A 13,216-nucleotide genomic window follows, 5' to 3' on the forward strand; every position below is an offset into this window, starting at 1 on the left:
AGAACCAGTAGGATGTCAATTTTTACAAAACATGTGGTCTGAGGACCATACATGTCCAAATTTTTACCTAATACCTAGAAATTGTAACTTGAAACGTTAATTTCCCCAAAGTAGAAGGTCTGTGGACCCGACATAACTAAGGTCTGTTTAACAAATGATAAGATATCAATTTCCACAAGGTATGTAGTCTGAGGACCATACATGACTAAGTTTCTGTTCGATACTTAGAAATTGTAACTTAAAATGTTAATTTTCCCAAAGTAGAAGGTCTGTAGACCTGACATAACTAAGGTTCTGTTTAACAAATAATAAGATATCAATTTCCACAAGGTATGTAGTTCAAGGACCATACATGACCAAGTTTCTGTTCGATACTTAGAAATTGTAACTTGAAATGTTAATTTCCCCAAAGTAGAAGATCTGTGGACCCGACATAACTAAGGTTCTGTTTAACAAATGATAAAATATCAATTTCCACAAGGTATGTAGTCTGAAGACCATACATGACCAAGTTTCTGTTTGATACTTAGAAATTATAAGAGATAAACCCAAGTACATACTGATAATTCGAGCAACGATAAAAGCACTTTTTATTAATAATAATACCTTCGTAGGTTGTTTACATTCTAAGGGCGTTGTACAATTTTTTTATCTAGATCGGCTAATCGATATAATCCTATGCCAGCGACAGAGATGATCCGATAGGGTCCTTCCCAATTTGGTGCTAGCTTTCCCCATGCTGGGTTTTTGGTAGTACTCATAACCCTTCTCAACACCAGATCTCCAGGCACTAGTGGTCTTAGCTTCATATGGGCATCATACCCTCGTTTAAGCTTTTGCTGATAATAAGCCATTTGGACCACCGTAGCCTCTCGCCGCTCCTCAACCAGATCTAGGCTTTTCTCCAGGAGACCATCGTTATTTTCTGCACTAAAAGAACTCGTCCTCAACGTGGGGAAACCAGATTCCAAAGGTATTACCACCTCGGCCCCATAGGTCATAGAGAATGGTGTTTCTCTAGTGGATTTGTGTTGCGTAGTCCAATACGTCCATAAAACATATGGTAGCTCCTCTACCCATCTACCCTTCGCGTCATCCAGCCTCTTCTTAATTCCACTGACTAGGACTTTGTTAATGGCCTCGACCTGACCATTTCCCTAAGGATAAGCTGGAGTGGAGTACCTATTTGTGATGTCCATGTCACTATAATACTTCCTAAAAGCTCTACTATCAAACTGAACACCATTGTCTGAAATAAGTGTGCGAGGTTCCCCAAATCTAGTGATAATATTCTTCCATACAAACTTCTTGGAGTCGACATCTCTAATATTTGCTAAAGGCTCAGCTTCGACCCATTTAGTGAAGTAATCGGTTCCCACGAGTAGCCATCTTTTATTTCTCATAGCCCTCGAAAAAGGCCCAACTATATCCAGTCCCCATTGAGTGAATGGCCACGGACTGAACAAAGGATTAAGGACACCCCTAAGATGATGAATGTTAGGAGCAAACCTTTGACATTGGTCACACTTTCTCGCATAGTCCTGAGCTTCTCTCTGCATATTAGGCCACCAATATCCCTGAGTTAAAGCCCTATAGGCTAAGGACCTCCGCCCAGTATGGCTTCCACAAATTCCCTCATGCGATTCTTCCAAAAATGCCTCTGTTGCTTCAGAATGTACACATAGCAAGTATGGTCCAGAGAAGGAGCGTTTATACAATTTCTGATCATTGGACAGCCAGAAACGAGGCGCCTTTCGACGAATCTTATCTGCTTCAGACTTGTCCTCGGGAAGAATATCGCTTTTTAGAAAAGACACCACAAGGTCAATCCAACTAGGTCCAGCCTTATCAGATGGATATGGACGGCACTTGCAGTGGTCAGAGTTGGTTCTAGCAAGTCTTCAATGAGGATAAGCCTAGGCAAACACTGAGCTGAGGATGTCGCTAAGGTGGCCAACGAGTCTACATGTGTGTTTCCACTTCTAGAAACGTGAGAAAGGATAAAAGAATCGAACTTAAATTGTAAACACTTAACCTGGGTCAGGTACTCTTGCATTCTTGGATTCCTGGCCTCCATGGTCCCTGCCACTTGGCCCACAACTAACTGAGAGTCTGAGAACATATGAACCTACTTTCCCCCCATTTTTCGTACCATATTCATACCAACCAAGACCGTTTCGTACTCGGCCTCATTATTAGTGGCCGAGAACACCAATCTCAATGATTTTTCAAAGACGATTCCTTCAGGGGACACCAAAACAAGTCCAACCCCAGACCCCCTTTGGTTGGCTGCCCCATCAACATACACATTCCAAATTGGTGGTCCTTTGCTTGTGATCATGCTAATTGATTTTTCATCCACGTGTGATTCTTTCGCAGTTTCTTCTAATGATGGTTCGGTGAACTCTGCCACCAGATCCGCGAGGACTTGGCCCTTCACCGAGGTGCGTGCCATGTATTTGATATCAAAAGCTCCCAGAATAGTCCCCCACTTGGCTACCCTCCCCGAATAGTCAACACTCCATAATACTGACTTGAGAGGCAGTTGGGTCAAAACCACTACGGTGTGAGACTGAAAATAGTGAGAAAGCTTCCACGTGGCATGGACTACAACCAGAATTGCCTTCTCTAGAGGCAAATAACACACTTCAGCTTCATTCAAGGATTTGCTAACATAATAAACTGGTCTCTGTACTCCACCTTTATCCCTCATAAGGACCAGGCTAACTACATGGACGGCCACAACCAGGTATGCAAACAGGATTTCATCAACCTCCGACCGGGACATAATGGATGGCCGGGAAAGATATTCCTTGAGTTTCTTGAAAGCTAAAGCACACTCCTCGGTCCACTGGAATCCTTTCCATTTATTTAACAGTTGGAAAAAAGTTCTGCACCTGTCAGTTGAGCGAGAGATAAACCTGCTGAGAGCAGCGGTCATCCCGGTCAACTTCTGAACTTCCCTTGGATTCCGAGGTGGTTGTAAGCCTTGGATGGCTCTAACCTACGCCGAATTCACCTCTATCCCTCTATAAGTCACCATGTAGCCCAGAAACTTTCCAGAACCCACCCCAAAAGAACATTTTGAGGCGTTAAGGCGCAGCTTGTACTTCCTAAGGATTTGAAAGGTGTCATCGAGATCTTTTACATGCATAGGCACTGCCTTACTCTTTACTACCGTATCATCCACATATACCTCAATGGTCTTTCCAAGTTGCAATTCAAACATTCTGGTCATCATCCTTTGGTAAGTAGCCCCGACGTTTTTCAACCCGAACGGCATCACTTTATAGTGATAGTTCTCTGTTGGAGTAATGAAAGCAGTCTTCTCCTGATCACCCTCCGCCAATGGTATTTGGTGATAACCTTGGAAGGCATCTAAAAAGCTCATCCGAGGATGCCCGACCGTAGCATCCACAAGCTGATTGATGCGTGGCATCGGGAACGAGTCCTTCGGGCAAGCTTTGTTTAAGTCTGTAAAGTCCATGCATACTCTCCACTTCCCATTCTTCTTTTTCACCATGATTGTGTGCGCCAACCACTCTGGGTAGAAAACCTCTTTAATAGCACCAACCCTTTTGAGCTTAAGCACCTCTTCTTTGATAGCCTCGGAATACTCTTTGGAGGATCGCCGAGGTGGTTACCTCCTAGGAACGACGGCAGGGTTGACGTTCAAATGATGACAAATGAAGCTTGGGTCGACCCCCAGGGCCTCATAAGGATCCCAGGCGAAGACATCTATATTGTCTTTCAAAAACTTGACTAATTCCATTTTCTCCTGGTGTGGTAACCATATTTCCACTTGAAAGAACCTCTCAGGATCATCAGCTATTAGAAACCTTTCCAAATCTTCACACATGGCTTCTTCTGCTGTCACCGCATCGGGCGCATCCAGAGTTGTTAATTGATATAAGTCCTTCATGACCGGGGCCAAGGACTCTGATTTGGCTTGATGCAGTATTGCAGCCGATATGCATTGCCTTGCCACTGATTGGCTGCCCAGAATTTCTTTGATGAGTCCCCCCGAAGGGAATTTTACTTTAATATGCAAAGTCGAGGAGACAGCACCCAAAGCGTGCAGCCAAGGCCTGGCAAGGATGGTCGTGTATGGGGAATATGCGTCAACCACAATAAAATCCACTTCGACCGTTTCCGAGCCAGACTGTATAGGCAATCGAATCTGTCCCTTTGGTATGACAATCTTCCCTTCAAAGCTTATTAGTGGGGAGTCATAAGGAGTGAGATCCTCCAGTCTTAACCTTAGCCCCTTGAATAAGTCAAGGTACATAATATCCACACCACTGCCTTGATCGATCATCACCCTTTTGACGTTGTAATTCCCTATCCTCAAAGTGACCATCAAGGTGTCATCATGGGGTTGGATGGTCCCGACCTTATCCTCGTCCGAGAATCCCAAGATAAGCACATTCCCTCTAATTCTCTTCGGCTTCGAGCCCGACTCCTCGACGTGGGAGTGTGATATCGCCATCACCCTGGTAGGACAGGAACCGGTCCTGCCAGGTGCAGCGAAGATGACACTAATCGTTCCCAAGGGCAGCCGAGACGAGTTATTCTTCTGATTATTTGAACCTGACTGACTGCCTTGTCCATTAGGTTGGTACAGGTGTTACTTCAACTTCCCCTCGCTAACAAGCTGTTCCAGATGGTTCCAGAGGGTCCGACAATTCTCGGTAGTATCACCCACATCCTGATGGTACTAGCAAAAAAGATTCTGATTCTGTTTCGTAAGGTCCCCTGCCATCTTACGGGGCCATTTGAAGTAGGGTTCCTTACGGGCTTTCTCCAGTAGTTGGTGCACTGGTTCTCGGAATACAGTATTAACTGCTTGAGGAGTGGCTAAGCCAGTCTGCCCAGTGTAATCTCTCCTCGACTTATTGTTATGGTACATGTCCGACCTGAAATCCCTTCTCTCTTGCGGGATAACCTTCGCCTTACCCTTACCCTACTGTTGATCTTCCTCAACCCTTTTGTACTCATCAATACGGTCCATGAGGCGACGTACACTCCGTACAGGCTTTTTGGTCAAGGATTTCCTCAAATCGTGATCAGTGGGAAGGCCCACCTTAAAAGTATTAATTGTCACCTCATCAAAATCTCCATCTATCTCGTTGAACATCTCCCAATATCTGTCGGAGTATGCTTTCAATGTCTTATTATCCCTCATGGCCATAGATAATAGTGAGTCCAACGATCGAGGAACCCTGCTGCATGTAATGAACCGAGACGTGAATGCCCTAGTAAGTTCCCTGAACGAACTGACAGACCCCGACTTTTGTCCATTGAACCACCTCATAGTAACAAGTCCCAGGCTAGAAGGAAAGACTTTGCACATCAAGGTTTCATTGTGAGAATGTACTGTCCTCCTCTGATTAAAATGGCTCACATGTTCCACTGGATCTGTCCTGCCATTGTAAATGGTAAAGGTGGGCTGGATGAACCGTCTAGGGAGCCTTCCATTCTCAATCTGCATGAGAAAGGGGATTTGGAGAGTTGGTGTAACGCTCGGCTCATAGCATCATTCCCCAAGCCCCTGGAAGGAAGCTTCCTATGCTTACGACCTGGTAGGTCATCCCTTTCACAAGAGAAGGTTTCACTAGGGGGAGTCCCTGACCTTGAACTGTAACTGCTTCCCCGGGATTCCCCTGAAGAAGGACTGGATGGGGGTCAAGCCCGCCTTCGTCTAACACGGCGTAGCTTTTTCTTGAGGTGGCCAATCTCCCTCTGCATGGCCCTGGCATCATCCTTATGGGTGGCACTGCCTCCACCACATGTATGACTCACGTCAGGATATACGGTATGAACACTTCCCTCTCGATCCCTCCAGTGCTCAAGACGCTCAAAAAGATCTTCGGGCTGTGATTCCTGAGATTCTGCATGATACGAACCTACGCCTGCCATGATGTTCCAACTCCTTCAACACTAGACTTCCCACAGACGGCGCCAATTGTAAGTGCACAATTGTACCCGGACCCAAAAACAAGTATTGAGCTCATGCCCAATGAGCCTTATACAATAAAATTTGTAGAGAATGAGTTTGAAATCTAGATTCGGGAAGTTGGAAGTTTGGTTAACAGGCTAGAATGCCACAAATTGTGCAAATGATGAACGAATATGACGAGTTGTATAAATACTCTCTTTCTATCCCAAAGTTTACAATTCTTAGTTCCTATTTTTCCTTTGCAGAAAGTGCAGATCCCCCTCTCCTTTTTCTTTCGCTTCCTTATATACTTCTTCTTTATTGATTCATCCATGTGTCATACAAATATTTCCCTTGGATACTTGTCCCATCCACCACCTTCTTGAAGTCTTTAAACAATAGCAAGAAGGCTGAACTGTCCTGTTTAGAGGTCATTTCTCCATTAATGCGGCCAGGGAGGTAGGTGCAGGGTCTTTAATGTGATGGTAGCAGCTTTTTCCTCAGATATTTCTCACACATACTTGCTTCCAAAGGGTGCTTGGATCACCCTCTTACCCGTCAGTCTTTCCAGAATCTGGCCTCTAACCCCTTTAGCAAGTCCCAGGGTCATTGCCGAGATTTTCTGAGGAGACATTCCTCCTTGGACAACTCCTCGGACCTCTGCAGCGTAAACTGACTTGTGGGCATAGAGGCCCCTTGATAAAAATAAACTGGTACCAACCGATCAGGCCCAAAACCCAAACATTTATTCAATAGCCTTTACCCCCCACACATATAAGATTCAAAAATATAAATTTTACTCCAACTAAAAATCTATTATCAAAATTTCAAAACTTATATATATTCACCAATAGTCTTTCCATAGAATCTCTCTTGCACCCCACTTTTTTTTTTTTAATTGAAACTTTCGTATACGTATTTGTATTGGAAAGATATAAATGTTGTATAGATTCATAGGAGTTGATAAATTTATATGATACTCTCTCTCTCTCTCTCTCTCTCTCTCTCTCCTAATAAACAACTACTAAATTAACAATAGTTTAATTTACATAAAATTTTATCATTTAAATTTTAAATTCAAACTAAAAGTCTATTATAATTTTTTTTTTTTAACTTCCTTCCCTAATAATAAAAAATAAAAATTCTAAACTGAAATACGGAATTCTACACAACTAACAGCACCCCACACTTTTTTCCTCTCAAGTTGCATCCTGCGTTTTATTAATTATTTAAAAAAATTATTTTATTAATTTTTAGGATATATTTCTTCGAATCAAGGGATAAAATTTAATTCTAAGTTAATTTAGCTAAAACTTTATCATCTAAGTTTCAAAATTTTAAATCCTACTCTAACTGAAAATCCATTATCAAAATTTCAAAAATTATATATATTCACCAATGGTCTTAATTTCCATAGAATCTTTCTTGCTCCCCATATTTTTTTTTTTTTTTCAAGTTTTAAATTACATTGTATATGACAGTTTTGATTAAATAAGTTTATCTTACTTACTGTTATTTGTTTCTAAATTTTCATGTATAGATATTATATTAAAGAAAGTCTACTATAATTAAAGAAGCAAAACATGGTTCACAAGTTCTTGATTACTCTTAGGTACATTTTTATTTTTCATTTCAAATTCTCAACTTTTGAACTATTTTGTGTGTTTTAGGTTTTGGTTATTTTATGTATTTAGTTTATAAGGGTTTTGAGTTTTTTCAATTGATTATCACTACGAAAATTTGGTTCAAAACTTGTCTCTCATGTGCTGTAGTGCAATTTTATTCTAAGTTACTTTTACTTACCAGTTATTTTTTTATCATTATGTATTGATTATTAAGACTTTATCAATGTTTATCTATTTTTTGTTTGATTTGGTGTAAATTTCATAGTATGTGGAATTCCTCCCATATTTCTTCAAAAGTCTAACTAAATTTAATTTAGAATTCCTCATATATCTTGATGCGAGATGCGGAAGCATCAAGAAGCAAAACACGTCTATATCTAAAAAATAAAACACGTTTTCTTCTAAAAATAGCCTCGAATCCTCGAGGGTTCCTTGAATCCACAAGAAGAAAGGGTCAAGAATCCACTAGAAAATAGAAAGACAAAAGTTTGAATTTTATTGATTGAATAATTGTTAAAAAAATGTTTACAAACTTAAAAACTTATTTAAGGGCTTCGTAAAACTTGACAGACAAGAAAATATATTCTCAAATAACTCCTAATTAATACCTAACCATAACAAGAACCAAATTTGACCTAAAAAACATTAAAAGTGCCTAAAAACAAGGAAATAATAGCCCTAAACCTAAATTACAAATTAAATACCAAAATTAATAAATTATAATAAAAAAATAGTAAATTGTGTCCTACATCATATCCTTTTAGATCATAGATAATATTTGGCTAAATTAGATTCATCAGTCCAAATTCTTATGTAAGTCTATCTTTTCTTAACTTTTTTTTTTAATTTCAGAAATTTGGATTTTTTTCATGTGTAATGTTAATATGTGAGTTCTTAAATGCTAAAGAACAATATAATTAGAGACATTACTCAAGTTGTATAAGTTAGGACTACCGCATACAGTTTTGGTGTTGACATATGAGTGTATTCCCTTATCTCGTCCCCCTTCCCCTATGTGTGTGTGTGTGTGTGTGTGAAAAAAAAAAGTTGTATAAGTTAGGATGTTAACCATTTGAATAAAGTCAACACTGGAACGAATGATTTAAATATCAAAACAATAATTGAAAATGAAATTTCTTTTAGGTGTACAAATACAATTGATTTTTTAATCTTTAGTTTGAAATTAATTATTTTAGGATAACCTTATTTATACAAGTATTAGAAAATGTTTATCTGCTTGAGTTCAAATCACTCTCTTCATTAATAAATAAGGAATTATAAAAAAAATTAAAAAAGTTGTTGTTGATAATTCAAATTAGAGTTGTTATCTATAAGAACAAATATACAAAATTATGCATTTTACTTATTGATTGTTAAGACTTTATCAATGTTTTTATATTTTAAAATTTTGTTTGTGCTTTGTGTTAATTTTTTAGTATGAGGAATTCCTCTCATATTTCTTCAAAAGTCTAACTAAATTTAATTTAGAATTCCTCATATATCCTTTTAGATCATAGATAATATTTGGCTAGCTAAATTAGATTCATCAATCCAAATTCTTATGTAGGTCTATCTTTTCTTAACTTCTTTTTTTCTTTTTTTTTTAATTTCAAAATTTTGGTTTTTTTTTTTCATATGTATTGTTAATATATGAGTTATTAAAGACTAAAGCACAATATAATTAGAGACATTATTCAAGTTGTATAAGTTAGGGTGTTAACTATTTGAATAAAATCAACGCTAAAACAGATGATTTAAATATCAAAACAAGACTTGAAAATGAAATTTCTTTTAAATGTACAAATACAATTGATATTTTAATCTTAAGTTTAAAATTAATTATTTTAGGATAACCTTGTTTATTAAAGTATTAGAAAATGTTAACTGCTTGAGTTTAAATTACTCTCTTCATAAATAAATAAGGAGTTATAAAAAAATTAATTAAAAGACTTTTTGTTGATAATTTTAATTAGAGATATTATATATAAGAACAAATATACAAAATTATGTCTTTTACATAATAATAATAATAATCATTCATTCATTTAGAAACAGGTTCTAAAATTAAATAATAATAACTCATTTAGTTATTATTTCTCAACAATATATATATATATATATATATATATATATATATATATATATATATATATATAAAGAAAATTCTTGATTAGAGCCGTGCAATTTACAGGACTTTCACTAGTGCCAAGTAAAACACGACAGTGAAGGAAGCCATCTTGCCTTGATAATGGGGCCCACGCAAAAACTAGTGCTTTAGATGCATGCATCCAGGAGAAACAAGTTGGACAGATTATAAAGTCATATTCCATGCATTGGATTATATATATATATATATATATATAAAGAAAATTCTTGATTAAAGCCGTGCAATTTACGGGACTTTCACTAGTGCCAAGTAAAACACGACAGTGAAGGAAGCCATCTTGCTTTGATAATGGGCCCACGCAAAAACTAGTGCTTTAGATGCATGCATCCAGGAGAAACAAGTTAGACAGATTATAAAGTCATATTGTATGCATTGGATTGTTTGTCACCAAGATAAGCCCTTAAGCCAGTAGTCCTTATCATCTCTAAACTTTAATGAAAACATTAAAAAGAAGAAATTGCAAATCACAAAGCCCCACCTCCAAATCGTCACTGCAAATGTCATTTATACTCTACCAAATCCTCTTTAATAATTCTAATACCACATAAAATTTTTAAATTGTTGCTACAAGTGTTTTGTATAGTAGATTGTGACTGATTGTGTATAATAGATTATGACTGATTGTTTATTACTTTTATATAAATCCACCACTTGCAGTTTGCTATGTGAATGAGCTGAGCTCCTAAAAAAATGTCCTCTATTTTTAAGCCTTGTCCATCCTCACATGCATTGTTCCCTCTATATAAATCTCACTGATCTCAAGCACAAAACAACTATTCTATTTTAGAATATTCACAACCAATATATATCCAAGTATCAAATAATCATGGCGAAGCAACAGCAAAGCCACATTGTCATAGTCACATATCCCGGGAAGGGTCATATAAACCCTGCCCTCCAATTCGCCATACGCCTCATTCGCTTGGGAGTGCATGTCACCTTCTTCACCACCATTAGCGCCCACCGTTGCTGCATGATCAAAAGCCTCCTCCTAACGGCTTGTTGTTCGCCTCCTTCTCTGACGGCTACGATGACGGAGTTGTACCTGTGGACGACAAAGTTAAACGAATGGATCAACTCAAACGCAATGGCTCCAAAGCTCTCGCTGACCTCATTGTCTCCACCGCCAATAAACAACACATAGTCTACACACTGCTTCTACCTTGGGCTGCTGACGTGGCTCATGAACTTCACCTTCCTTCCACGCTTCTTTGGATTCAACCTGCCATGGTTTGGAACATATATTACTACTACTTCAACGGTTTTGCCAATGTTATCAGAAACGACAAGAATGACTACCCCTCATCTTCAATAAAGTTACCGGAACTACCATTATTCACTAGTCGTGACCTTCCCTCCTTTTTTGCTTGCTTCCAACACTCACGCTTCTGTTCTCCCAATATTTCAAGCCCACTTTGAAGCGCTTGAAAAAGAGAGCAATCCTAGAGTTCTAGTGAACACCTTTGATGCACTAGAGCCTGAGGCCTTGAAGGCGATTGAAAAGTTTAATTTGGTTGCAGTTGGACCGCTACTTCCATTAGATAAGTCATTTGGAGGAGATGTTTCCAAATACTACATCGAATGGCTCAACTCTAAGCCTGAATCATCGGTTATTTATGTTTCATTTGGGAGCATAGCGGTCTTAATGAAGCAACAAATGGAAGAAATTGCACGCGAATTGTTGGGTTGTGGGAGGCCCTTCTTGTGGGTCATAAGAGCTAAGGAAAATGGAGAAGAAGAGAAGTTGAGTTGCAGAGAGGAATTGGAACAAATGGGAATGATAGTGCCATGGTGTTCCCAAGTGGAGGTTTTGTCACATCCTTCACTAGGATGCTTCATGACACATTGTGGGTGGAATTCAACTTTGGAGAGTTTGGTTTCAGGGGTTCCAATGGTAGCATTTCCACAGTGGTCTGATCAAGGGACAAATGCGAAGCTAATTGAAGATGTGTGGAAGACAGGAGTGAGAGTGATGGTGAATAAGGATGGGATTGTTGAAGGTGATGAAATTAAGAGATGTTTGGAATTGGTTGTGGGAGATGAAGAGAGAGGGGAAGTAATTAGAAGGAATGCCAAGAAATGGAAGGAGTTGGCTATGGAGGCTGCCAATGAAGTTAGTTCTTCCTATAACAATCTTAAAGCTTTTGTGGATGAGATTGGTGAAGGTAATGTTGTTAAAAAAAATGTAGGTTTGCTGTTGAAATAAAAGAAGTTTTTGTTTTTCGCCTTCGTCTTATCTTGTTTTTCTCTATTGTTACTAGTGTAAGTGCACAATTGCACCTGGACCCAAAGACAATCACGGGCTCAGGCCCAATGAGCCTTAAACAATAAAATTTGTAGAGTGTGGGCTTGAAACCTAGGTTAGAAGTACTGGGAGCTTGATAACAGGCTTTTATAAACACACACAAGTAAATAACGAACGATAACGACAAATGGATCTCCTCGGACTCGAGCCGAGGACTACTTCTTTATTATTTCTCTTTCTTCCTTCAAGATTACAATTTCTTAATCTCTTTTTTTGTTTTCTCCCCCCTTTTCTTTGGCCTTTACCCCCCTTTTATACTTCCTTCCCTGATACTTTTTGAACAGTGACTAGAAGTTTCCACCTCACTGTTCAGGGGTCACCTCCCCATTAACGCGGCCAAGAAAGTAGGTGCAAAGCCTTTAATGCAGAGGTGGCAGCCTTTACTCTTGATATTTTCTTTAATACTGGTGCATCTAGAAGATTCAGGATGTCCCATTTTAACCACTAGTCTTTCCAGAGTTGTGCCTTGACCTTTATAATGAAATCTTGAGTTCTCTTGGATCTGTCCGAGGTGAAACTCTCCCTCGGTTGTATCCTCGGACCCTCGGCGTATGGGCCAACTCATAGAGTTTAATCCTAGAGCAAGTCGGCCCTCCATGTTACAGCCCAAAGGCCCATATACCCACCTGGGTCCTTTTACTCCCCACAATAGCCCCTCAAAACTCTATTTTTCATCATCCGAGGAGAAAAATAGGTTTTTGATCCAACGAACACTTCCTCCACACTTTCTGTAAATAACCACACGTGTGAAAACCGTTTCGCGTTCCGAAGGGTGACACCTGGTGGTTTTATTTTCAAAAACGCGTGTATTTATTACTGTAAGTTATACCTTGTCCCCCACGTTCAACGGTGAGATGAGCATCCAACGGTCCTTGTTATTCCATGAAAATTTGGGCGAGACAAATACAATTTCGAGGCCGCTTCCCGCACGTCGTGACGCTTCGGGAACCTGCGCCTTCATTTATTTCTCCAGAGACTAATCCCATCAAAACATCAGCAATCACCTTTTGTCTACACAAATCCGTGGAAACTCGCACAACTTCAAGTCTGTAAGTTCTTATTCCTTTTTTCTCTTAACCCTTTCTCCTCGGACCCTGTCCTCGGCTCTCCTTATAATCATTCCCCCTTTTAGAATTTAGCCTTTCGTTCATATTTGATGGGAAATTTCAAGTGTCTAGTTG

General features: G+C 39.1%; 1 pseudogene; it reads left to right on the forward strand.

Annotated features, from left to right (window-relative positions):
• The first annotated feature begins 10,388 nt into the window (after positions 1-10,388).
• LOC142626244 (phloretin 4'-O-glucosyltransferase-like) lies at positions 10,389-11,953 on the forward strand (annotated as a pseudogene).
• The last annotated feature ends 1,263 nt before the right edge of the window (positions 11,954-13,216 follow it).

Source organism: Castanea sativa, chromosome 2, assembly GCF_040712315.1.
Source record: "Castanea sativa cultivar Marrone di Chiusa Pesio chromosome 2, ASM4071231v1".
NCBI lineage: Eukaryota > Viridiplantae > Streptophyta > Magnoliopsida > Fagales > Fagaceae > Castanea > Castanea sativa.